General features: G+C 23.4%; 1 protein-coding gene and 1 long non-coding RNA gene across 3 annotated transcripts in view; one reads left to right on the top strand and one right to left on the bottom strand.

Annotated features, from left to right (window-relative positions):
- The window catches only part of LOC114122329 (zwei Ig domain protein zig-8-like), a 356,252-nt gene that overhangs the window by 44,751 nt on the left and 283,865 nt on the right, over positions 1 to 27,636 (top strand). The window lies entirely within an intron of this gene.
- On the bottom strand, positions 5,380 to 27,098 carry LOC126550472 (uncharacterized). The gene is made up of 3 exons (XR_007604593.1): positions 26,976 to 27,098; positions 26,818 to 26,909; positions 5,380 to 5,481 (listed from the first exon to the last, which is right to left on the bottom strand). It is a non-coding gene; the product is annotated as an uncharacterized LOC126550472 (long non-coding RNA).

Raw genomic sequence — 27,636 nt, 5'->3', positions numbered from 1 at the left:
ATTTTCAATAAAGTATTGGTTATCTATTACACTCTTAATTTTCAAATGAATTAAGCATTTTAAAGTAACAATTTCAGAGGAATAAAAGTTAATTTTATAGTATTAAATGTGCTAAGGAAAAAGCAATGTAAAATTGTGAAACCTCATTTTCAAAATGGGTTGAGATTTCATACCCTGTTTCACCAAAGTGGTGGGAATGCAAGAATCGACACAAAAACAATTTACAAGGGTAAAACACACATGCGAGCACACATACATGTAATACACTTCTGAAGGATATTAGAGTAATTTATTTTCTAATAGCTACTTTTAGCAGTCATCCTTTTATCCGTCTCTACACTAAAACTGAAGGATTCGATGAAAAAAAAAAACGGTTTTTTTCTAGAATTTTTATGACTGCGGTTTTAATGCGTATTTTATTAGACTGTAAACGTGACCTTCTCTCATGTAGATTTTATACTGTAAAAATCTATTATACAACTGCTAAGCGTTTCGTTTTTATTTCAATTAAACCATTTTGTTAATGACGTCTCTACTATTATATATTATGATGGTTTAGGTTAAATATTTAGTGTATATAATTTATATATAATTAAAAAGAATTTTGCATTAGATCTAAGCCTATCTATAATGATTATCCCTCTAAGAAACTAATACAGTATCAACGATACTCAAAGTACAGGTGATATGTATAGTATGTAGACTATAGAATCATATATGTAACTGAATTTATCATTTTGTTTCCACGCAGTGTATATTAACGAGGAAAAAAAGATTATTGTGAATTTGAGGTGTATCCCAATGCTACGTGAATAAATGGCAACTGCAGCCGATAAAATATTTTTCTGCGTCATAAAAACATTAACTGTGAACTATAGTATTGGATATAACTAAGCGTTGACCTGAAACTGTCATATTCTTTCGGCAATACAACTATGTAAAGTTTGATCTTATAAAATTATATTGAAACTATAATATTATTATATTGGTACATTTGTCTTAAAATTGTCTCTATTGTATAAGCGTATTTCTAAAATTCTAATAATTCCAAGTACAAGTAATTTTTTCGATTTTAAAATTGTATATATTTTAATATATTCACTAATAATAATCGTGTAATAATGTTTACATTGTTATGTATTTATGTATTTTTATACACAGTATACACACATGCACATGTTATATATTATATTATATTAATTGTATGTATATTAATATTTTTATCATACTTAATTAGTCTTATCTATAAAATGAATGTAATTAAATTAACAAAAAAATATGGTTATTAGTCAGGTTTTTAAATATTTAATTTATTATATTAATTTACCTATTGATTTCAGCATTAAAATATTTTGTATATCAATAAAATAAATATTTTCTTTTATATTGCATGGTTGTTGAGTATGTAACATACATGATACAATCAATGGCTTATCTCAATATTAATAAAATATCATACTGAGGTACGAAGTAAACATTATTTTACCCACCAATATGTAATGTTTCATTAATTTTATATACTTATATTGAATGATTAAGGAATATCTTTTAAAAATCACAAAATAATATTGTAAAACTATTAACTTTCTATGTTATCTATATATTTCTTTGAAACATAAAATAAACAAATTTTTCACGTTTTGACTGAATGTATAAATAGTTGAACAGTATTTTTTGAATGAAAGCAATTTATTTTAACCATTGTAAATCACATACACATTACAAATATGCAATTTTAGCATAAAATGTGATGTTTAGACCACAGAACATTGCTAAATCTATACACCTATAAAATAACATAGATTATGACTTTGCATAGTATAGATCTTTTATAGTTATTTTTTAAATTAAATTACGTAACAAATTTTAGCTAACAGAAGTATAATTTTAATTTTAGTTTACTAAAGTTTAACAATTTCTGACGTAATTTTCAATTTTTTGATGAATGTTAATATTATTTCTAGTGTCCATCTAAGTAAAATTTATAATTTTATGATATTGTATTCAGTTGACAACATTGATAATTCACCAATTCCACTGAAATAAAAATTATAATACTGCATTATTATTATAGTACACCTACACTATAAATTGTTATTGAATATAATACCATTATTTCAATATATATTTCCATTTTAAAGTGAAATCCGATTTTAGGTAAACAAAACATCGAAAAAATATCTCTAGAACGTGACTAAAGGTAGATAGAGAAGTGAGTAGTCATATCTTTATAGCTTGATGTATCCGTTTTTCAATCTTTGGTAAATATAATTTTTTTTCTAACACTCTTTGCTTTTGTTGAATACTAAAATGAATTTTTGTTTATTTATTCTATTTCCTTACTAAATTTTCACGCCGGAATAATGATAACCCGCCAAGATATCAATGTCTTAAACGATGTATATAGCTTAGAACTTAAATATAATTATTAATAATAGATATGTTTTTCGTCAAATTTCAATTTTGTAATTCTTATTATTTTATACCTAATTTATTTTTAGTATTGGGTTTGTTAATTTTGCGCTGTAAGCATAGGAAGGTTGATATTGTGTCTTGAAAATTCTCAAAAAGAATCCTAAAATATTAAAAAACCAAAACGTATATACTTATAAGTTATTATTATAATAATAATTATTATTTTAAATAATATATACTTCATTATTTGAAGATGATTAATATTTAAAAATATTATTTTTTATAGTTAAGTGGGATCTTCATTAAAATAAATATGAGTGAATACATCAAGTATAATTTATAACTATTATTGTGGAATTAAGTTTGTATCGACAATTCTTATGCAATATGCATATTTTAATTTTTATAATAGACAGTGACTATCACATTGTATCATTATAATATAACCACAGAAAAACTATTTTTAGAATACAGAATAACTATAACCAATGTAATAAGCACCATGTGACTATCATAATTTATTAGTTATTAATTATTGTCAATGAATGTATATTTGATTTCTCGTTTTAGTTTAATATTTAATATTAACTTGTTAAATTTATTTTTAAAAATAGGTATATGACACATTTTCATACTTTATTTCAAACGTGTAAGTCAAGGTTATGTTTTATATATAATATATATAATATATATATAAAAAAAGGATATAATAACTTAATATAAGGATATAATAATTTTTATTAGAATCCATAAATGTGTTCAGTATTAATTTATTCTTATATTACAATATTTATTTTTTAAGGTTTTATAAATACTTCAGTTATAATATACTACTTAGTATACATATTTTTTTCAATAATATCAAAGGTATAGATATTAAATATTAATAAAAAACAGAGGAAACAACATTTAAATTAATAAAATTAGAAAAAAGTGTTTACTTTTACGAAAGTTCACATGCACCTTAAAGTATTATATTTTGTTTTGGTTGGAAAAAATATTATCTATTTCCATTTCGGTTTATGTAAAGATGAAGAGGACGTATATAGTCACACGTTGCCGACGTCTCGAGCTTGATATATCGCATTTGTGTAAACGAAATCATGGATGCACATAGTACATACAGTGAAAAGGTGAGAAAAAATGAAAAAAAAAAAAACTATAATAATATCGGGAAAACACGATGTACCTATACTATATTATTATCTAGAGAGTAGGGAAAAAAAATTCAAAACTAGAATGACGTATAAAGTTTCGTACAAAATGTCATCCAAGACGTCTTTCATAATAACAGGTGTGTGATCTGCATGCAAATCTTAAAAACTGAATTGCTTATTCTGTATAAAGATTAGTGGTGCGTGAACCCATATTTTGATTTACAGTACAACTTTTTATGTGGGAAAAAACGTGATTTAAATGATAATACATGAAAACAACAACAGCGTTCTATAAAAGCTCTTAAGCTTTCGTAGTTTTTTTTTTTTGTAAATGATAATCGGTTGATATAAACTTCCTTATGTGAAAATTATAGGTAAAAGTAGATCAATCTGCATTATATATAAGTCCTATTTTTTTTTCAAGAAGATAATGGGCCTCACTGAACATGCTTGTGCAGGGGCCCAAAAATATATACGTAATATTAATAATCATGTATATTATTATTCGTTTGGAATTATTTCTGGTTTTTACCAAAAACCTCGAGAAAAGCATTATGTGTGCAAATTAAAACATATGATCGTAATTATTCCACCTTAAGGAAATACTCACTACATTTTTGTTACTTTATTACATCTACCAGCTTTTATAGATGAATTTTTGCTGTCAACATTAAATCATGTTTGAAAATAGGGTTTTTTAAATATTGATTTAAAACAATACAACATCTTATAATATTTAATTCAGTAGCTTGTGATAATTTAAAGTCATTAAGTCACAGAAATTAAAATTAAATAATTAAAACCACTTTTGTAAAAAGAAGGTGGACTGTGTAAACTTACTTTTTATTTAGTATTGTGAACATTTAAATTAAGAAAATTACTTAATTAATTTTAAAACATGTTAATTTTAACTTAATTGCATATTTCATATTTTTAATAAGCCAAATTCATATTTTACAATTTTTTAATGCATATTTATCCTAACCTTATTTATTATAATGATGAAATATGATTAGAAAATGTAATAATAATATTTGTTGAGTTTTTGGATTTAAATAAGACGTATTTGACACTTGTGTGTACATTTCCCTAATATTTATGTTTGTCTCAGCGAAACATAATAATTGGTGTGTGATGTGTATGTTTAACATCGTATTAGAAAGCAACAATGATAAATTATGTGGTCAATACCTATTTAAATACGATTTTGATTCAGATCTCAGTTGAACTGTATTTATGAATTTACTTAAAATAAATCGATGTTTATTAGTAATGTTTTAATTATGACTTTTGATAAACGCATCTATCGAGAAAAGTAAAAAATAACTGTAAATTTCCATCCGAATCCAGATTTTATTTATAAGAACTTATTATAAATGTGCTAAACTATTTTTCTATCTAAAATACTTACTATAGAAAATTTGTGAGAAAAATAAATAAATATCACTATACGTTCTTCTCTTCACTAAATATCTTAAAAATTATAAACTATAAACCATTAGAAATCATGGTTGTTCAATACAGTTACCAATTTTATAATAAGAAATCTTAAAATAATTTAATTTTCTACATTAACGTTTAATAAATTTAATAAATATATACATATATATTTTTTCTAAATAAAATAAAACATGGCATCGTACACCTGTATGTATAAATACATGCACAAACCACCCTTATCCGGGATGTTATCGTGAGTGATTTATGGATATAAGCTTATATCGTAGTCGAGTATTATGGAGGTGTCTACCGTCTGGATACACGTTGACAGACAGTGTGAAACGTCGATTAATAAAAGGACGCTTGTCAATGCACTAGTCCACATTTTGAATTTGTTTCTACTTTATCTACAGACTCCATATCTCCGAGGCTACTGATACCATCGATACCAACATTCCGTCGACACCCACTGTAAAAATAGCACATGACCTTTTCAAAGAACGGTAAAGAATAATGGGGAAAAAAATATTATATTTTAAAGAGAATCGAAATATTAAAGTTAGAGGAAATAACCGGAAACCACCGCAATGGGTAATTTACCGTAAGCGTAATTAAACCGAGAGCCTCATTTTGACTTTGAAAGCCACATTCCTGGTAGCTTACATTAAAATTACTTGTTCTTTTGATATTTTATTAACGAGCTCACAAAAAAGTCACCAACAAAATTCGTATTATACGTTACTTTACGTAACTTAAATATTATGACATCGTATCCCTACACTAATACAGTTCTCTTCAAAAATATCCAACACATTAGAATGCTTTTTACATGTATATAATATATATAACTGATTATATCAATCGATATTTCATAAAATATATTTGAAATACTCAATGTATACAGATCACTTAAAATATTGTGGGAAATAATAACATTTAATCACTCTTAAATTTTAATACACACATCAAACAAATTAAATTAAAAAATAACATAATATATTGCATTTATCATCTTATCACAGAGAATAATTTTTGTTATAATATTTTCAAAATTAATTTTAGCACCAGAATCTAATTCTATCCCAAAAAATTGTTGGTAATAGTTATAATAGTAACCTTAATATTGTTGCCTATATATTTTCAGTGATAAAATGTAGTAACATAATATTGTTCAATACAGACATAATACTGGTAATTCTTTCAAAGCACTAGAATTCTCAATCATCCGTCATTATATGAACGGAATTTGCGTCACTGTCGTATCGTTTTTCTTTATTTTTGATGGTTAACAAGAAATATGAGAAACAAAATTGTCATCTATTATATAAACTTTAAAAACGATTCAGATGGTTTATAAAATGAAATACGATATCCATAAGCGAAATTCTAACTGTTACTATATGACATTTTTATAATATTATAATAGACATGTTTTAATTGTTTTTCGTATAATGTAATAAAAATGTAATAAGCAATTAATTATAGGTATACATAATTATTATCATACAATTTTATTGATTTCCGTTAAAATATTTATATTCTTTGTAGTTAAAACTTTCGAAAGAAGCGTTTTTGAATTTTATTTAAAAAATAACTATGTCTCACGATGGAATAAAAAAATTTAAAGTTTCAATCAAATTTTAACATAGAAAATGTAATTTATTTAGTGATTTAGAATATATTTATAAATATATGTATTTTTTTTTTTTTTTTGATTTTTACTTAATATTTGCAAAAGTTTATCTAAGTGCAATGAAAATCTTCTAGGTAATCATAAAAAGTAATTTTGAAATCTTCGAGTTACAATTTTATAGTGGTTCAAACAATATTGATTTTCCATATTTTTCTGTCGTTAACACATGATAATACTCTTTTAAACTTGAAATTTTTTATTGCATAACATTTCTTTTGGTGGTTAAAAAACATAGATATTCAACTTCTTATACCTATGAGTAGAAAATCTAACACTTACATTTTTTTGCTTCTGTAATTTTAAGAAATTATTGTATTATACAAATAATTTAAAATGGTATTTAAAGCAAATAATTCAACTTACTAACTGAAGTCTCTATACTATTTATAAGTATAATATATAGTTAGCATGTAAATATAAAGATCAACAGTTTTATTTTTATTAAGATTAATTGTATCTAGAGAAGTGAAATGTATATTATTTAATGTGATAGATAGTTGATAATTTTATATTACATATATTATTATTCTTGTAAATCGATGTAATGTTCATATAATGGTGACATCATAAACTATACAATTTAAATAACCAATAAACTATATTATATTACATAACTATAAGATGTTTATTTGTACCATATAAATAGTTACTAAAAAATATATGATCAAATTTTCTTATTTCAAGTTTTTAATATTTTAAAGATTAAATCATATTCTGATAGGTACAATAAAAAAAATGTGTAAGTAAAAATCTTTTTTATTGAACAATATATATAAAAATGGTTATTGACCTAATGTCTTTTAATATATTGAAAAATATAAATGTTAATGGATAAAATTAATAATAGTAAAAAGCGCTAACTTGAAAATTCCAATACCCATGTATCTACCACATTCAAAGGTCTTAATCTTTGAAAGTTCAATACCGATAGAAAAAAAGATTAATTTAAAGCATTATAAAATAGCTTTATAAGTTACGGTTTAAAAGATGTTTTAGTATGATAAAAGAATATTTTTCAAATACGTTTTGAAAAAAAATTAATAGAAGAGTTAATTTAATACTTGAATATTTTGTAATTTACCTAGATGTTAGCGTTAGTATATATATATATAGTACGTTATTTTATATATAATTTAAGGTTATTTTACAAAATTTCCAGTTCATGTCCTTTAATAAATGGATTACGGTTTGATTAGTTATAATATTGTATTGAATAACGGTTGGGTCTTTGTTAACATGTAGGTATAGAATTAATATTATGTAAATATGAATTAATGTATGTTGTATCTAAATTGAACATTAGTTTTAACTTATAATTTAACATACAATACCTATCAAGAATTCAAAAAAAAATTTAGAATTAAATTTTGTATGTATTTTTATTTTATTTAGTTTAATGTGTATTTATCTATTTTTTGTAAGTATTCTGTGTTTATCATCTAAGAGTAAATTATGTCGTACTTAAAATTAGAGTAAATATTTTTAAATATTTTTGAATTATTATTTAAATATTTTATTTATTGATTAATATATTTTTATTAAATACTTCAATGGTTTATAAAAAAAAAAAAAAAAAAAAATGAAAATAATTAGATACATATACAATATACATTTTATACTAAAATGTTATAACTAATAATATTCAATACATTAACTAAATTAAACTAAACGATCTTTAACGATTGAATCTTTAGATGATAATATATGTACAATAAATAATTAAAATATTTATTTTATTTTTATTCATTACTTTAAGGGAAATAAATTAATGCCTACCATTTTATAAATAAATAAAAACAAAATTTAATAAATTAACACTAACATATTATAAAATATTGATCTAAGAGTATTATGATATTTTTATTGCTAAAATTTTCTAAAACATACTTATTTACCTGTATTTGTGTGAGAGAAAGGAGAAGTTTAATATATTATGGAAATTTACCACTCAATTAAGAGTATGATTTATCTGGAATGTCAGTAAATAGCATACAAGATCATAATCACGGTTCACGCAAACTAATTTATACCTCTTCTACTACTCCTCTGCCAAGTTACACAGACGTATCTAAGTACCCTCCTTCCTATCAAGCATCCATTATGAAATTCATATTATTACGGATATGTTTACTTATGATTGTATCCCGAATGGTTTTATGCCAGCCGCAAAAGGGGTTTGCATGTATGTATTCAATTTTCTGCTTTAAATGATCAAAGAAGATCAGATAACTTCTGTGCGTTCGTTAGCCATTAACAATTTAACAACGGACTTCGAAACATCAGTTGATAACTAAATTTTATTCTATATATTTTAATAGACACGTTTAAAGAGAACAATGTGCCCATTCCTAGATAATTGTTTTAAACGTTTTTATTAGATATTTAATTTTAATTTTTTAAATTTTGAACTTATCAATGTCATCATTTAAAAATGAATGTAAATATTTATATATTTTAATACTTTTACATTATTACGATTGAATACATACGGATTCGTACGTTTTATAAATTAATTGTGTATAATAAACTTAATTCAATTACAATTTACCTATTGTAGTGTGACAGTATTTAATACAATTTCAAGACGCAATTAATAGGTAATATAATATTATATTATGTTACTCTACCATATTATTCTATGTGACATTATTAATCTTTCTCGCATTAGGTATATTAATTCAGTTTTAAAATTCAAAAAAATTAATATATAATTAATTTATCAAGAAATAATAAAACTCTTTTTTAAGATTATTAAAATTAGGCCATAAAAAAAAATTGATAAACAATATTTTAGATTCTATATTTTATAAAGTAAGAATAAAATAATTACTTAAAATAATATTTCAGTTAATTTTCGTAATGATTTTTAATAAAATTTACAAGTATAAATATATAAAAATAAATAAAATTTTTATTTGAAATTGTTTAAATGTATTTGTGTAACAAATACATACGGTTATTGGTTTGTTCAATGAATACCATTTGTATAAATACCATACTTATCAAAATATTTGGATTTCAATAAAATACATTGCTTACTTAATTTATTATTTCATCAGGTTTCAATTGATTGTAGGTAATCAATTTGTGTCATGTTTATAATGTCATTATTCATAACATAAATATGTGTTACTTGATTTGCATTGGTTATTAAAATTTTAATCACTTGTTTACGCATTAATAATAAAATTATTGTAATTATTTTTTCAATAGTTAATGTTCGTGTAAAAAATATACTAAACTATATTATTTACACCTAATTATTTTATGTCCAGTCGAAAATGTAGTGTTTAATTATAGTTTATTTGTATTAATATAATATTATAACTATGTAAGTATCATCTCAAAAATTTAAATCTTCTTCAAACTCCCAAAAACTTTTGAATAATGTAAATTATAAGTTAATACATTTTAACACAATAATAAGTATATTATATTCATGTTTTTATATTCTACATTAAGTTTTTTCTTTAAGAGTTTTCATTAAATTTTAAGTAATAATTGAAAAGTTTTACAGAATAATTAATTTACCATGAAGCACGGGGCTTATTCATTTTTAGTACCTATCTACATTATATTACAAAACATTAGTTGTTAAATTCGTTGATTTTATAAACGGTAAATAAATTATTATCAACCGAAAAGCTGGGTACAGTGTTTTTCATATGAAAAGTGTTTAATTATAAATTAGTTACCTCTTATCTACTGTTAAAATTGCGTTAAAATATAATTAAATGTGCTTGATACGATTATAATAATATTACAGCATCGACGATAAATATATGATACAAACTGAAAGTGTAGAAAAGAGTGTTGTAATCCCCCTAACTTATACAAATCACAATAAAAATTACATAATGATCAACAATTTTATGTTACAAAATTCATAATAGCATAAGTTATATAAATAATACAGTGTTTAAACCAGAACAATTATAAAACAAAATAGTCAAATATAATATACGTGAACTCGCACGTGTGTGTATTGTGTGTGAAATATTCGCTTACTTGGGAGGTTAATAATTCTCATTGCACGTAATATCTCGTTGAACGTGATATATTTGTGCGCATAATATGTAGGCGAACAGTATCACTTAGGCGTATCGTCCGTGTCTGTGTTTTCTCGCCACAGTAATAATATTATGATAGTGTGTTCTATACAATAGCTGTGTACATAATTCCTAAATATATTCATCTAGACTATCCAAAAGTGGATAATTTCAAAGTTAATGCTAAGCGATTTTTGTTAAATAATTGTTTATTAATTTATTAAGCCTCTTTTAATTTTCCACACTTTGACAATTCTTATCATAAAAATCCTTTGTCGATATATTTTATATATACATATTATTATAGATAATGTTTATCCTTTATCATAATTATTGATAATAATGTGTCATATACACTCATTTTGTCTAATATAGTCGATCTCTAGTGGAAATATAAATTCCCAGCATTTAATCGTGTTATCAAAAACATAGGCATCTTCCCTGGTTATATATTATATTCTTGTGGATTCTAACCATGCTCTTCGCCATTTGAGCGGCCGTACGAGATATCACTCACGCGATAAGTGTCCCACACTATATTATATTACATACACTCATATATATATAACTGCTGCCGCCGAGTATCGCACCCCCGCGATGCTCGTGTTAATTAATTTGGCACCGGATTAGATTAGGCGCCGCCGCCACCGCCGCCTTTCGTGTCGTTAACACACGCGCCACTACCGTCTACTACCGCCTGCCTAACGACACCATCGCCACCGCCGTCGCTACTGTAGCTGTGGCCCATCCGTCGCATAATAATAATCGAAGTCTTTCTCACTCCCCTCTTTCCATCCTACCATCGTCCTACCCCCTCACCATCCCCATCCCCTCGGTGGATTCTTTATTCGTTTTATTATTACATTATATTATCACAATATCCCTACCATCTACTACACCATCAAACCAGGCCATCATTCTGTATAAGCCTGAGGATTTTCATCACACACACTTCGAGCGGCCGATGACAATATTACATATACGAATAAATTATGGTTTACCCGTTTTTTACGCATCCTGCAGGCAATTTCCTATTATGCCCCTCGTCTGCAAAAGTTCAACGCAACGTTCTGTTTATGTCCTAAGACGCAGTTATTGTCACTTTAATTTCCTTAAAACATGTTGTTTTGTTATTTTTAATTTTTACCTATAGCGTTTTCTAGTTATTTCGATTAATTACGAATTCGGGACGAGTTACAATTGTATTACTCTATATACATTTAATATAAACGCATTATCCATAGTATGTAAACATTGTAAACTAACCTTATCATATCAAATACTGTATTATCATAATACTTCTCGTCGGTTTTACTATATTAATTCAAATTTTATTTTCATTATTATTAAACATAACTGAAAACAAATAACATTTATAATATAATAATATGAAAACCATAAAAAAATATATTTAATTAGTTTATTCAATTTAAAATTATAATTTTTAGTACTTGTACGGCTATACATCTAATAATTACTAGAATACAGCGTTGAATTATAATATATCTAGCCAATCTTTAAATATTTTTAATAGATTTATTATAAAGTATCTATAAGTAGGTCTAATGCAATTAAACTATTTGAAATAGTTTTTAAAACAATCGCTTGATTATTGCATATTATTATAGACTGCAATTGGCTTGTTAAAATGAAGAAGAGTATTAAAATTAAAATGTAATATTTTTTTAATTTAAAATAAATCTATTTTTTAATGTTACATTAGCGGTATCTATATATTAATAATTATAAAATAAAAATGTCAAACAACTACTGAAAATGAACAAATAACAAAAACGAATAAAAGTATAGTTGAATGTTTTGTTCATGGCATTTTATAAAGTTTAACTTGATTAATTTGTATCGATTATTTTGTATGAAGTTTTATAGAATTTACATTTCATAGAAAATTTTTAGTGTATCTACGTAATATACTATACCTAATATTATACTACGAGTAAATACAGAAAGTTAAACAATAACATTATGATGTTGCTGTCCGAAGATCTATGGCATGTTATTGTTTGTATATGTTTGTGCTATTAGAGTGATATACACCTACATTTATTTTTACAATAATAAATTGAATTTAGGTGTAATATAATTTTCCCTTTACTTTAGGATATGGGACTCAATAATTTGTCATAACTATACCTAATAATTAATAATTTATTTAACAATAGGTATATATTTTAATGACCTTATGAACCCTAAGTGCTCTGAGTGTTGAAAGTAACCCTTCAGGAATGATGTTTTAAATAGTTAATATCCAGTACACCTAGTTAAGTTAAGTATTTTAGTATATTTTAAAAAGTACTCATTTTAAAAAATAATATAGGCAGCTACAAAAAAAAAAAAAAATTTCAGCAACATTAAAAACTGTGATTTCTTTTTTATTATTGACTGATTTGAAAAATAAATAACTATAATAGGTATCTATTTTTGATAAATTATAAGTTATGTATTATATTTGAATATTTACTACTTTCTTATAAAAATATATGGAAATTATAAATAATATTACATTTAAATTCTATTTTCTTAGTATAGTCTCTGATAAGTTGTGGCTATCAACTTAAATTTTTCGGGTGAAATACTTTCAAACATCTTTTTACATTTCCATTATTCATTTAATCTTAATAAAGCTTTCTTTAAAACATAACACATTTATTGTTACAAACAACTTATTCACAGTTATTTTTAATTATTTTTTTATATTATAGCTACTACCTATTGAGCTTTATTTTTTTCATTAGAATTGCCATATCTCTGTTTATTTAATTGTGTTAGAAACATTTTTAATTGTTTGAAACGGAATAATTTCTAGTCAATATTAATATAATATATATTTTTAATTTATATGATTCGTAGATTTTTAATAAGATTAAAATATTAATTATGTCATTATATTATATACTGAAAGTTTATTTTTATTAAGCAGTAAATGTTGGTATTTATCAGATTAATATAACTGTTTTATTTAATTCTTTTATTTTTCCAATAGAGTTAATGGTTCGATTGTCTAAATGCATAAAAGTATAAATTATCCAATTAATTTATTGTTGATTCAAAATTAAAAAGTTAAAACTATAATAAGTGTTCAAGTGTTCATAAGGAATCATAATATTTTTTATTTAGTTCATTAAAATTATCTGCATACATTTAAACATGTATATTCGATCGTTTTAATCTGAGTTGATGTTAGTTAGATATAATTTATTATTTTTTTTTTTTATTATCAACGAACTTGGTTTTAAATTTCAATTAAAGAAAAAAAGTATATTTCCTAAAAAAAATACTTTCAAATATCAAACAGTTTATGATATTCTAACTTTTATAAAATGATAAAAAAGTTGACAAGCCTTTTATATTACATTTTATCCATGTATATTATAATGTACTACTCAGTTTTTCTTTACTTTACTATATATAAGAACTATATTTTTGTTCGATATTTGATATTTAGTATGTATATTATATTCATTATTTTCATCTAAATTTAATTAAAATAAGGGGTTAGGTTTGAATTGGAATAAAATATAAAGAATAGATATATAATGTTCAAAGTAGGTACCTACGTCCTACCTACTTGCGAGGGTTCGTGGATCACTACATCTATTACAGTAATTTTAATACTTAAGCATTTTTATCATTAATTTTAAGCAGTATATTATTTCCATATAGTTTAAATAAATGTATGTTATTTCTTTAATATATATTATAATGAAGATTTTAAATTAGAATTAAAGAGTTGTATGATTTTTTTTTTTTTTTTGATTGCAGAAATCAAATATTTATTAAATAAATCACTAGAACATTACTTACCAACTTCAAAATATTGGAAACTATTTTTGGTGTTCATTAATTTACACTTTGTAGAATGGGTTTTTTTAAATAAAAATCGAAAACAAAACATTTAAACATGAAAATGTGGATAGTGTACCAAATGGCACATTGTCGTTTTTTTTTTTTTAGTATTTCCAATATATAAAGTTAATCGCTTTTGTAAACTTAAATGTGAAAAGTAAATACAATTTTCCACTCGACTTAATTTTGTAAATACATCTTATCACATATTTGGATTATCGAACAATTAGATTAGAATATTATTGTATGCAATTCATTTGCCTGAATTAAAAATAATATGTAAACATAAGTTCACAACTCGGTGATTAACAATTGTTAAGTTCATTAACAATATATATTGAAAATAAAAAGTTAAAAGTTATTACTGTTTAATTCAAAAAAAAAAAAAAAACATTTCTGTGTCATTATGATCATTTTTATTACTGCGCAATGGTCTATACTCTATTGATACAGATGTTTTTACATATTTACTTAAACTATGCGAACAACGTTTAATTTAATATACAATGAAAAGAGAAAATTATCAAATAAAACATCAAACTGAGAAAATAATGAATTTAAGATAATTAGTTAAAAAGTTCGGAAAAAAATCACGTAATTAGTCGAATAATCATTAAATTGATTAGAAAATACGAATATATTATTAAAGTAAACAATAAAATCTTTAAAAATGTACAACATTTTCAAGATGATTGAGACTTTTGATTATTATAGATTTACTTATTAAATCAAGAAAGTATCAATATATTAATTTATTCGTTAAATCGTTGGTTGTCACTCTTTTTGTTATTTGTATTTATTATTAAACTATAAGGTTTATGGTTAACTATCAGTTTATTTTTACTAACTTAATTTACTGATTAATGTTTTTGCATACATATTAGTTAGTTGTTTTATTATGAATTCTATCTTAAATAAAGATTATTTTTAGTGAATGAAAATACAGCCATTTTTTTTTTTATATTGATGATTTCATCAAGAATTAAATGCTAGATAATAATGCGCATGAATATTCATCACATTTAAAACTCTGAGTGTCTTTTGATTTTTATCAATTTAATATTAAATATCTAGTTGTTTACATAAATATAAATTTAAACTTAACCTATATATAAAAATATTTATTTTAAACTGATTATTATGTGTCTTTTATGCAAATGTAATATGATATATTAAAAAATCATGTGTTATCTTGTAATTTTATTTCAATACAATAGTTTTGAATTTTTGATCGATGATTATAAATTGTATTTTAATCTTTTTAACAATCGATGACTTAGACAATAATAATTAAATTAATAATGTCAAATAGTATTTATTTTTCAACGATAAATAGTTGTTTCAATTTTAAAGATATATTTCTAATATATCAATCACTTGTCTTAATTTTTACTAATTTTTATATAATGTACTTTTTATACTCCCGATATATACTGTCATATTGTAATCATTATATTTTCATGTTACTATTATTTGTGTTTACGATGGTTTAACTTCATGCCTACATTAAAACGCACTTCACTAGTAATATATTAATACATAGGTATGTTTAATTTTATAAATTTTTAAAGGTATTCATGCGTATAAACAAAATTATTTTAAAAGTTTAATAAATATTTAAAATATAACTTTACCTTGTTCACACATTTTTTAAAATGATACATAAAATGGTTTTATTTTAATTTTTGAATAACGACCCGAATATAAATTATAGTTTAAAATTAGTTCCGCAATGAATACTGTAGGTAATCAAAATTAGTTTTAAGTTAATTAAACCATTGTTAAATTAAGTTTTATGATTAGTTTTTAGGCTTTTATAAATTTAAATTTTACAGAAGAATATTTATTAATATAATAATAAAAATATTAAGGAACGTTTTATTGGCAGATTTGTATGTTCTAGAGTACAAAACTTTTGAAGTAAATTTTGGAACAAAAATGGTAATTTGTGTATACACCCCTGAATTATACAATATAATATATACTAATAATATCTGCATGTATAAATACATACATTATATTATTATGTATAAAATATAAATAAAAAAATGTATTCAATCAAACTGATAAATTTGTTCTTTTACAACCAATGTTACTTTACGGTGTTTTTTTCTATTCAGTTTTGATTTTGTATTTTTAGTTTTTGCTTATTCAATACGTGTCGGTTGGTATTCTCTTGGCTTACGTATCTAAAAAAAATGTATTTTATAGACAATTACATTTATATATATATATATATATATATATTATATTATACAATATACACAAGGTATAGAGAGATGGGGTTCTGAAAAATAAATAGATAGAGGAGTTACGAGTGAATGAAGAAGAAAGGACGAGTGTGACTTTGAAGAAAGATAGAGAAAGCTGTAACCGCGGCTCTCCTCTCTTGTTTACCTGTGCAGGAGGTTCTCCGAATAATATATAAAAACGAAATAAATCGTAAAACGACCGAATAAAAATGTTCGGCTGCCCGAAAGTGAGATAAGCAGAGGATATTATTGCCGATAAACAGTGCCCCATGGGAACCCAGAGTTAAATGGGCCAAACCATAATCTCATCTTCACGGTAATCCGGACCTTTTGCCGGCGGAGCGGACGATCAGATTTCGTGAACAACGTTCCACGCGATTTCTCCCACCCTTTGCAAATACGTACGTTCTCGCATCCGCTCCTCTAACGGTATTCCCCGCTACCACTGCTAATCATCCCTATCCTTGTCTACGCCTTAACCATATACGTAGTATGCCCTCGTCCCCCGCAGGAAGCGAATTTCCGTCGTCTACAAAAATGGTCGTAAAATATATTTTGTACTATTGTTATAGATGTGCTATGTATACACTGTCTGTTATAAGATATATTTCACGCGCGACGAATTGTCATTATTATCAATGCGCATGGAATCGTCTATTACTGTAATTCCCCAAGGTTATCCCTTTCTTGTGATATAGTGTACGATGCAATGACTAATTATTACTGTCGGGTAAAAAAAATATCATCTCCTAAAATCTACTTAATATAGTAAGATTAATGGGTCAACTTTGATTACGTGTCTACCAAAGTGTAGCTGCATTTTTCGTAAATTTCGTTGTCTAGTTTCTATGTTTTTTTAATGTATTCGCATTACGTTTGTAGCTTAAAATTGATTGACTATACCTAACAGTACATGCTACGGGTATTCTAATAATATGTGGAAGATATTATATTGTTATAATATGTCACATCAATAATTTATGAAGTTGGCTAAACATTTTTAGGTTTTAGTAATTAATTCAATTTTAGCTATTACAGACAACATTTGTACTATTTAAAAAAAAAGATACCTTTTATATTTTATTCCAATAATATAGCACTTGTACAATAGTTTTATATTATTGTTAGCAGCATTAAAATAAAAATAAATATATAAATTTGCCTGAATATTTTTGAATGTAACCAAATGATTTTTATCGGCATAAATTTAAAATCAAAATTTATCATTTAAAATATAGCTAAAACTTCGTAAAAAATATTAATAAAATATTCAAATATTTTTTTATCTTAAATAATTATCATTATTAAATCTTAAAAAATAATGATTATTTTTATTTGTTTTTGTGGAAATTAAATATTTTATTGATATAGATTAAGTTTGTTTAAAATATATTACTATATAATATATTACTGCTATTAAACATACAAATGCACAATATACGTATCATGATCTTTGGATTTTTATTTGTTTTTCTGTATTAAAAACATAATTTTATACAGTTAACATGTTATTCGTTTGAAACAGACAATGTTTTATGTTGATATAATTAGAAAATAATACATTTTGTATGATAAGTTTTAATTGATTAGAAACTAACTATTCAATACTGTAAAAACGATAGCTGTAATATTTATCTACACATTTTGCTATTTTAGTATCATTAACTACTATAGTATATTATATTATTATTATTTATAATGTACAATTAAAATAATACTGTTATAAACAAAATAGTTTTTTTAATTCGGTATTCGTATTGAGATACTTTTTTTTAAATTATACACTAAATTTTATAAGCTGATCATTTTTGTTTGTTTTTGTTGCAGGTTTGTTAATTTTTGTCCAAACAAGTTATAATATTAAATAATCATATCATTGTAAGTATGTAGCTATTTTAAATTATACAAAAACAATAATTAAATAATTTTAAAACAGTTCAATTATTATTATTGGAAATATTTGAAAGTTGATGTAAACTATTGTCGTATTTACTATGTAATATGTAATATAATTTACATAATACTATCATACGTATTTAAAAAAAATAAAACGATGTTTTACATTATTTAATTTTATAAGAACTGACTGCGTAGTCAGTTATTAAGCTATTTAGATATTTAGTTTGTTTAAATTAAAAACATATTGATGGTTTTCAAAAACACAAGAAAAAAACATTTTCTTAATATTCCATTTGAACCTTACTATTATACATTTTAGAATAAAATAAAATAAAAATTATGGGCAATCATTCTCAATTATTTGTTAGACTAGGTATATTACTACTTTATTTTACTGTACCCTTTATAAAGACGGCGAACTTAATATATTATAATATTATGTTGTATTGTTTGGATATTAAAATATTCATCCTTAAATGTATCACTGTATTTGTGATAGTAGAAATGATTACACATTCCACCAATTTTAAAATATCTATTGATTATTAAAACTTTAGAATAATTTTACATTAAATTATGTTGTGTTCTACCTTACTTAACTTAGAAGAATCTTAAACTCATAATAATAATAATAATAATAATAAATTAACTATAAATTTAATTCTTATAAATCGTTTAGGAAGTACACTCGTGTACTTCCATGTTTCTGCTTTAGTTAGGTATTTAAAATATATTTGACAAATTTGTATTACAAACATATTTTTATAAGGATTTTCTACTATTAATTCACAAAAAAACTTTATTAGATTAATGGTTTACTTATCTTTTTAAATAAATAGTTATTATTTTTTTTGTAAAATTAGTACAAATCAAACAATTAACATACTTATTAATTAATTGTTGATAATATTATGTTCTACTATTAAAATAATCTCCTATCAATAACTTGTCATTTCAGTGATCACTTTAGTACTAGCATAGTTTACTAACGTAAAATAGGATATTTAAAGTTTTTGTATAATTTATTTTTGTTCATCTAAGTACTTAGTACCTACATTATTTCCATATAAAAAAATCTCAACATTCTCAAGAATTTATATGAATAAAAAAATACAATTAAATTGTTCAAACCTTATTCACTAGTGTATGCATAAAAAATATCAATAATAAATTATCATATTACTTAAACATATAACGTATATTAAATCTTTAAACCTTAAAAATTATTTAATAGTGTTTGTGATAGTTATTATGTATTATATAATACAATCTATGGTTAAATATTTAGTATTAGTACAATTTTGTCTCAAATCTTAAATTTGTGTACTGGAATGTACTTAAAATTTTACAAAAATGATATAAATTTTACATTTATCATGGACATTTACAATTCAACTTAAGTTGACAAAATGTTGTCGGTATTTAACATTTAAACTTATATAACGATTTATTATCAAAGGATTATTGTTATTTTATTATATAAGTATTAAAAAAATATTAGTTAGAATTATTTGAAACATTCCACCTTCACTTTTTATTAAAGTAATCATTAGCAATACATAATGCAATTTTCAAAATAACTTTTGAATTACAGTTTTTCTTATAGCAATTTAAAAATATCGAAATAAAAATGTTAATAAAATTCATTCAAATCACGAAAATAAAAAAATTATTTCTAACATTATTTCCGGTATTTCTAAGTTTTCGTTTTATGCTAAATCTTATCTTATGAATGTTGTTTTTAAATGATGATAGGGTTTGCAAATTTAAAATAATACAAAAGCACGTAGAAGGTATATATAGCTAATCTCCTACGGAAAGCTTAGCGTACAACAATTTAAGTGTGTGCTGAAAGGCATAATAATTAATTTTTCATAAAAAACCTTACAACACACTTATAAACAATCCATAGTGAATATAAAAGGAATGGTTGGGTTGAGACACTGCAGGATGAATAGAATTATTTACATTTTCCTTGTGGTAGAAAAGAATAGAAAGACAGAGGAAAAAGAGATTTTTATATTTTAGTTTAATTATGAAACAAAATTATTAACAGCGAATACAGAATAACATACGACATAATTGCACGTACTTATTTGTAATTTTAAGAAACAAGTCTATTTTTAATCTTATTATTACGATGTTTATCGTATAAAATATATAAATCTAGAAACAGTTTAGATCATTGATAAATATATTTATTATTTTTTTTATCTGTGTGATCAAATTTTACTATAATTAAATCGTTTAAGTATTAATACTTATGAATTTTATCTTTGACATGTTTTATTATTTATAATACTTCTACTGTAGTCCTGTTTACTATAGCCTTAGTATTAATATGCATATAACTAATAATGAAAATATTATTTTGTACAACATTCTCTGCTTTGACAACAAACCACCAACTATAATATTATGTAGCAGAGGTTTCCAAACTGTTTATAGTACTACCCATTTTAGACATTTTTAAAAATTTTAAGACCCACAATAATATTAATGTCATTTTATTTTTTTTACAATTATTTATTTCGTTAGAAATAAAAGATATATACATATATATATATATATAACACAGTTATTTAAATTTTAATGTTAAGGATGTAATTGTTTCCTATTTTTCATTACTGAATTGATATCCACTATAACATTGGTTAACTTAAGATATAATGATAGTTTGAAAATATCAATTTACTCCGTAATAATTGTTACCCTCGCAGATAATTATTTATAGTAAAATCAAATTTTAACATGAACCAAAAATTAGAAACACCAAATTATAGATACATTAAAAAAAATTATTATTTAAAAATATAACGTGACCCACTAACTGTATAATCGCGATCCACAGTTTGGGAACCTTTTTTATATTTATATAGGTAACATATAATTTATGTTAATTTATATATTTTTTAGTAGGTATATTATACAAAAAAAAAGAATGTATATATTTAATAATTTAATCATAACATATTATCATACAAACGTACCTGCTTTATATTTATGTAATACATTATAAGAGTTGTATGATATTATATTAATATGATTAGGTTTTTCTTTTTTCTTTTTAAAGATTATTGTTCTTTTTAAAATCATAATACTATGATTTTCTTTCTTTACAATTTATCTAACTATATCATACCTACATTACTTTTAATAATAATATTAATTTATTATAACTGACGTTAATTGCGATTGAAATTATGAGAGTTCAATTAAAATCGAATTATGTGTTAAAAACTTAAACATACTGAAACTAGTTTCTAATTTTCTTGAGATGTGGATAAGTATCTCCCCAGAAGTGTGAATAATGAATTATACTGTGATACTGTGTTTATGGTCAATTTATGTGAAAAGCAAATATAAGGGGTTTGAATTATAAATTAACAGACCACCGAGAAAATACAGGTCAACCATAAATAATATGAAGTTCTAAACATAATTTAACTATGTATATTATAACAATATAATAAAAAAAAAGTTAATTGATTAGTTATATTAATATTATTTAGTTACAACTTTAGTCCTAGTAAAAAAATTAAATTAATAAAATAAAAATATGTATTGTTTTATGAAAATTAATAATTAATCGTCTTTATAAGTTTTAATAACTTACAATATGTTAAAAAATAACTAATTATACATTAAAGGTATTACGAAAATATATAAATGTATATTATTGTTATAAACCATTTATAAATTGAAAAAACTAATATTGATAATTTGTCAGCAATGAAAATTGATGATTAAAGTAATAAAATACTCTATTATTATTTTATGCGTACCTTATTCTCTCATTTATTAATAGATATTCCATTGTATTATACAACTACGTAATAATAGTTTGGCAAATATGTAGAATGTCAGTTTCTCTCTCCCACCTTCCCGGATTTCCACCTTTATCTCCCATATCGTATTTTGTGGTCTATGAATGTTTTTGAGGTCCAAACGGCGCATTATTATAACTTTACATTTAGGATGGTTGTGTTGAAACATTACGGTGATGAAGTATTATAATATTATGTCACGTACTAGAAAGCATATATCTTAGAAAATTAAGACTGCACATTTGTACCTTGAGTATAATTAAATATAATAATTCTATATTGTATAAAGAGTTAATATTTTAAAATACATAAATAATTAAAGCTGTAAAATCAAAGTATAGCCAAAACTAATAGTATAATTTTATTTATTTTGTTAAAGAAACTAATAATCACAACAACTATAATACATATTATATATTTAGTAAGAAATATAACTCTTGAACATAGTTTATTGGGATAGTTTTTACTATAAATTAAGTGTTTATTTAAATAACTAAATTGGTTTTCAGATTTTTTTTTGAAAACAAAAATTAAATAAAAAATGTTTTTATTAAAATCAGACCGCTTTTTGAGAAAAAAAATAATTTTTGTTGACAATTATTTTTAGTATGTTTATCATTTGCTTAATATATATATTATATCACGTTATTAAAAAACATGAACTTCAGTAAACACAACTAAAAATGATTACAAATACCACTTTAATATCTGCAAATAGCAAATGTAAAATATAAAAAAAATAAATTTTTCTCTTCGTTAAAAATGTACAGTATTTACTTATGTTTACAATTTTACTCAATAATAGTATATACATTTAAGCTATTATTTATTTTATCGTATTACGCTAAAAATCTGATAAATGCTACAACATTTTATAACTGTATTAGGTAATAACATTGTAGTTGATGCCAATAAATTATATTCAGTTATATATAGTTTCTACTTAAAATTAGTTCACCAAAAAAAAAAAAAAAATATTTTTGTTGTAAATCTCTAATGTATCTACACATATTTTTAAACACCAGATCACTGCCTACTAAAATTACATCAAATATTGATAAACTTAAATAGTTTGTTTTATGCATAGGACTGTATATTACAGACTATCAGACAGTTCTATCGTAAAATAACTATATACTATTTTCGATATTATTTGATAGTATATAATTTAAACTGATCAATAACAGTTATATTATGTACAATATAATAAAGTTATGCAAGACAAAATAAGTATTCTTGTTGTAATATTAATAAAGTACATTATGTACTGTTTGTTTATTTAATTTATATTATCTTAAAAATAATAGCATAGATATACGTAGGTATTACATATAGAGGGGTTGATTAATTTATTCAAATTCTAATTGTTTTGATTTTAAAATGTACTTTATTAAGTACACATTATCATGTTTTTGAGATACATGTGTATTTCTTAAGATTTAAGAATTGTTTTGCGGTGATACAATTTTTTTTTTCTAATTGAAAACTAAATTTTTTATTTTTTATTGTACATTATTTGGTTGGCAATACTTTTAAACATTTTGATACATATATTTTAAAATTCGAACTAGAGTTTTTCAGTTATTATAGTATTTATTTTAAGGATAATAGTATTTGCAAATGGTTTAAAAATATATATAAAATATATTTACTGTATACAAACAATATTTGAATTACAATAAAAACCATCAATTTTGGTTAAACACATACTATCATGTGGATAAAATAAAATAAAAAAGAGTCAGCAAGTGGTTACCGCTCTGCTGTACATTAGGGGGTGGGGTGGACCTCGGACTAGGGTAGGTTAGGTTATCATTTAGGATAGGTATCATTGTATACGAAAAACGATTCTGAACGGAGATGATTTGTCAGTCTGGAATGTTTAACATTAGATATAAATACAAACAAATTAACTATAAAATAATTTGCAAATATTTATAATTTTGACGAATTTTTGTCAAAATTTGAACTTCAAATGCTAATAAAAAAAAATTGTGCCTATGTATTCTTATAATTTTTTAATCATTATAAGAAAAACCTATGGAAAACTTAGTGTTGTATTTTTAATCCTTAGTTATAAACACAAAACATTTTATGATTTTTCAACTTTAAAATTACTTGCAAATTTTCGCGTTTTCGATAGATTTTGTAAAAATTTGAACTATAAACGCTTATAAAAAAAAATTTTGACTAACGATTTTTAATTTTTTTTAGCTACAAAAAAACAACTCATAAGGAACCTTGTATTAAATTTTCTAGTTTTTTTGGTCATCCAAAAAAAATTTATCGACACTTCAAAAAATTTTTTCAGAAAAATCGAAAATTTCAGTGGTCTATATATAAGTCAAAAACAGTCAACAATTTTTGAAAATTTAACTTGTATAGATAACACTAACATAAACATTTGGTGAAAATTTCAAGTATTTACAGTGATTAGTTTTTGAATTACAACCATATAAAAAATCGATTTGGTCGAAAACTGGATTTGCGTAAAAATTCCCGTTTTTCCGTCAATTTTTTTTTGTTTTTCTCGATGTTTTTGAAAACTGTTGGAAGATGTTAACTTTTTACCTCTATAATGCACCAAGGGGCAAGGATATTCACTTTTACATCGGAAACCACCCCCATAATTTGAAATTGGAGCATTATTTCGACTAGTTATGCTGTACACAGACACAAAAAAAAAAAAAAAACTTACATCATTGTAAAATCAATACATTCATCACTCTGTTCAGAATCTAAAATATCAATGTTATTATTAAAAATAAACGATTAAGTATTTGGAGCAAACAAAATACCAAATTAAATGAATTAAAAAAAGAAACTATCTTAAAGAATTATAAGGTATATACTGAACAATAATTAAGCGAGAATACTACGAATTGAGACTTATGAAATTTACACAAAACACCGTAGTCAATAATACTTCGCAATAGCCAAATGGTATGCAATAAAAACCTTGTATGCTGTCGACTAGTATACTATATAATATGTAGGTACTAACATTCATTGATGGCGATGCGATTGAATAAGTCGATATACGCGTACCATAAACGGATTATTACTTAAGTAATCATCAACCTCATATGGCCTGTCACCGTCAAGTATGCCCAAGTGAATTCTTTAAAAAAATTCCATGACTCCCCGAGTTAAACGTTATAAATAAAGTATAAAATAGCTGAGAAATATCTAAAATATTACAGGTGCTCTTGGAATTCAAACTCCCACTATCGAATACCTTTATTATTTTGTTATTGGATATAGTGAATACTTGATGTTATTTTAAAAGATTCAAAGTATTTTTATCTAAGTATATATGCATCCTATTTTATGTTGATGGCACTTTTATTTATTGAGGTCATTATGTATATAAACGAATAGCTACCTAATTTTATTTTGATAAGGATGTAGGTACCTATATCAAAAATGTAAGTCTAAAAAAAGATAATATATTTATTTGAACTAATTAATCGTAATATAACTTCACATAGCAGTTTTTAATAAATATTATTAGTTTTATAAATCTTTTTAGCTCTTAATAGCTTATACATTGAGAAACTTTAGTCTATTTTTCTTTATTAATATTCTGTAAATCGTATTTAATTTAAAACTACGAGTATTTACCATTTTTGTTTGTATATAATTATTAAAATAATATATATATTGCTCAATAGCTAGGATGTTTAGGGTTTATTATTATAGTAATAATAAAAAAAAAATATCTAAAAATAATTTATAAAATTTCATACGTTCACATTTGTGTCCTAAAATAAAATATGTAGTTATATAAGCTTCTTATGAAAAAAAATCTATTGAAAATTTTAAATAATTATGGTCATAATATAACCCTTAAGAAAAAATTATTATTTTTAGTTTTATTTTTATCATAACAAATACAAATTTTTATAATATTTTATTAACAAACTATTTGCAACATTATTAACTAATTTTCAATTATTACCAAATCCAATTCATTATTATACTCGTGCAATTGTTACTAAAACCTGCAATATTCCAATGAATTTATATATAATTTAGCAAATAAACTATATATATTATATGTTATAAGCTAACTGATATATATATATATTATTTTATATAAGCCTTATGTACTTTTTTCTTTTCTTTTATATTTAGATACATTTCAATATAAAGCTTTTAGAAGATTTCATCCTTTTAAGCGCACTGAACTGTAATAGGTTCATAAACAAATTTACTTACGTCATTCTTTGAAAAAGCATCGAAACTAACTTTTGACTTTTGTCGGAGAATGGTCACGGTGTGATGTCATGCAAAAAATACTGTTCTACTTCCTGAAAAATATTTTTTCCATATGTAAAAAAATATATCTAAATTTATATTTGTTTTAATAAATAGACTTTATAATTTGTTTCATTGCATAACCGTTCTCCATGTGCTGCTTAAAATTAATATTTTAATTTATTATTTGAATAATAACACTTTTAAAAATTATTATTAACGTTGGCTTAACTGACTTATCACTGCTTAATAATTATTCATTAGGCTGTTACAATCGTTAAATAATTATTTTATTCCATAAAGATGCAGATTAGTGTCCGATTTGTACGTGACATTGAGGTTTTATATTATTTTTGTATTATATTTATCATTGTTATTGTAATGGTATTTCTTGGGATTGAGAAAACAAAAAGAGTGGTCAAGTGAGTAATCGCTCTGCTGTGTAGTAGGTCACCTAATGGCTGTATGAATAATAACAAATCCTTAAAATCGTTTGAGGATAAATTGTTATTGTAAAAATTTAAAATTCAATCGCTCATAAAATTTTTCCTATATAATGACGCTTTGGAGTTTTCTCTATAGCTATTTAAAGGAAATCTTATGGAAAACTTAGAGTTGAAAATTTTAACTTGATATTTAAATACAAATAATTTTATGAATTTTCAACTACAAAATTACCTGTAGTTATATTTTGTAAAAATTTAAACTTTGAACGCTTATAAAAATAATTGTGATAAACGATTTTTTTATCTACAATAAGAACAACTTATGAAAAACCTT

The sequence above is a fragment of the Aphis gossypii genome, chromosome 2 (assembly GCF_020184175.1).
Source record: "Aphis gossypii isolate Hap1 chromosome 2, ASM2018417v2, whole genome shotgun sequence".
Classification (NCBI taxonomy): domain Eukaryota; kingdom Metazoa; phylum Arthropoda; class Insecta; order Hemiptera; family Aphididae; genus Aphis; species Aphis gossypii.
Note: the sequence above shows the minus strand (reverse complement) of the source record. Positions and strands in the feature narration are given on the sequence as shown.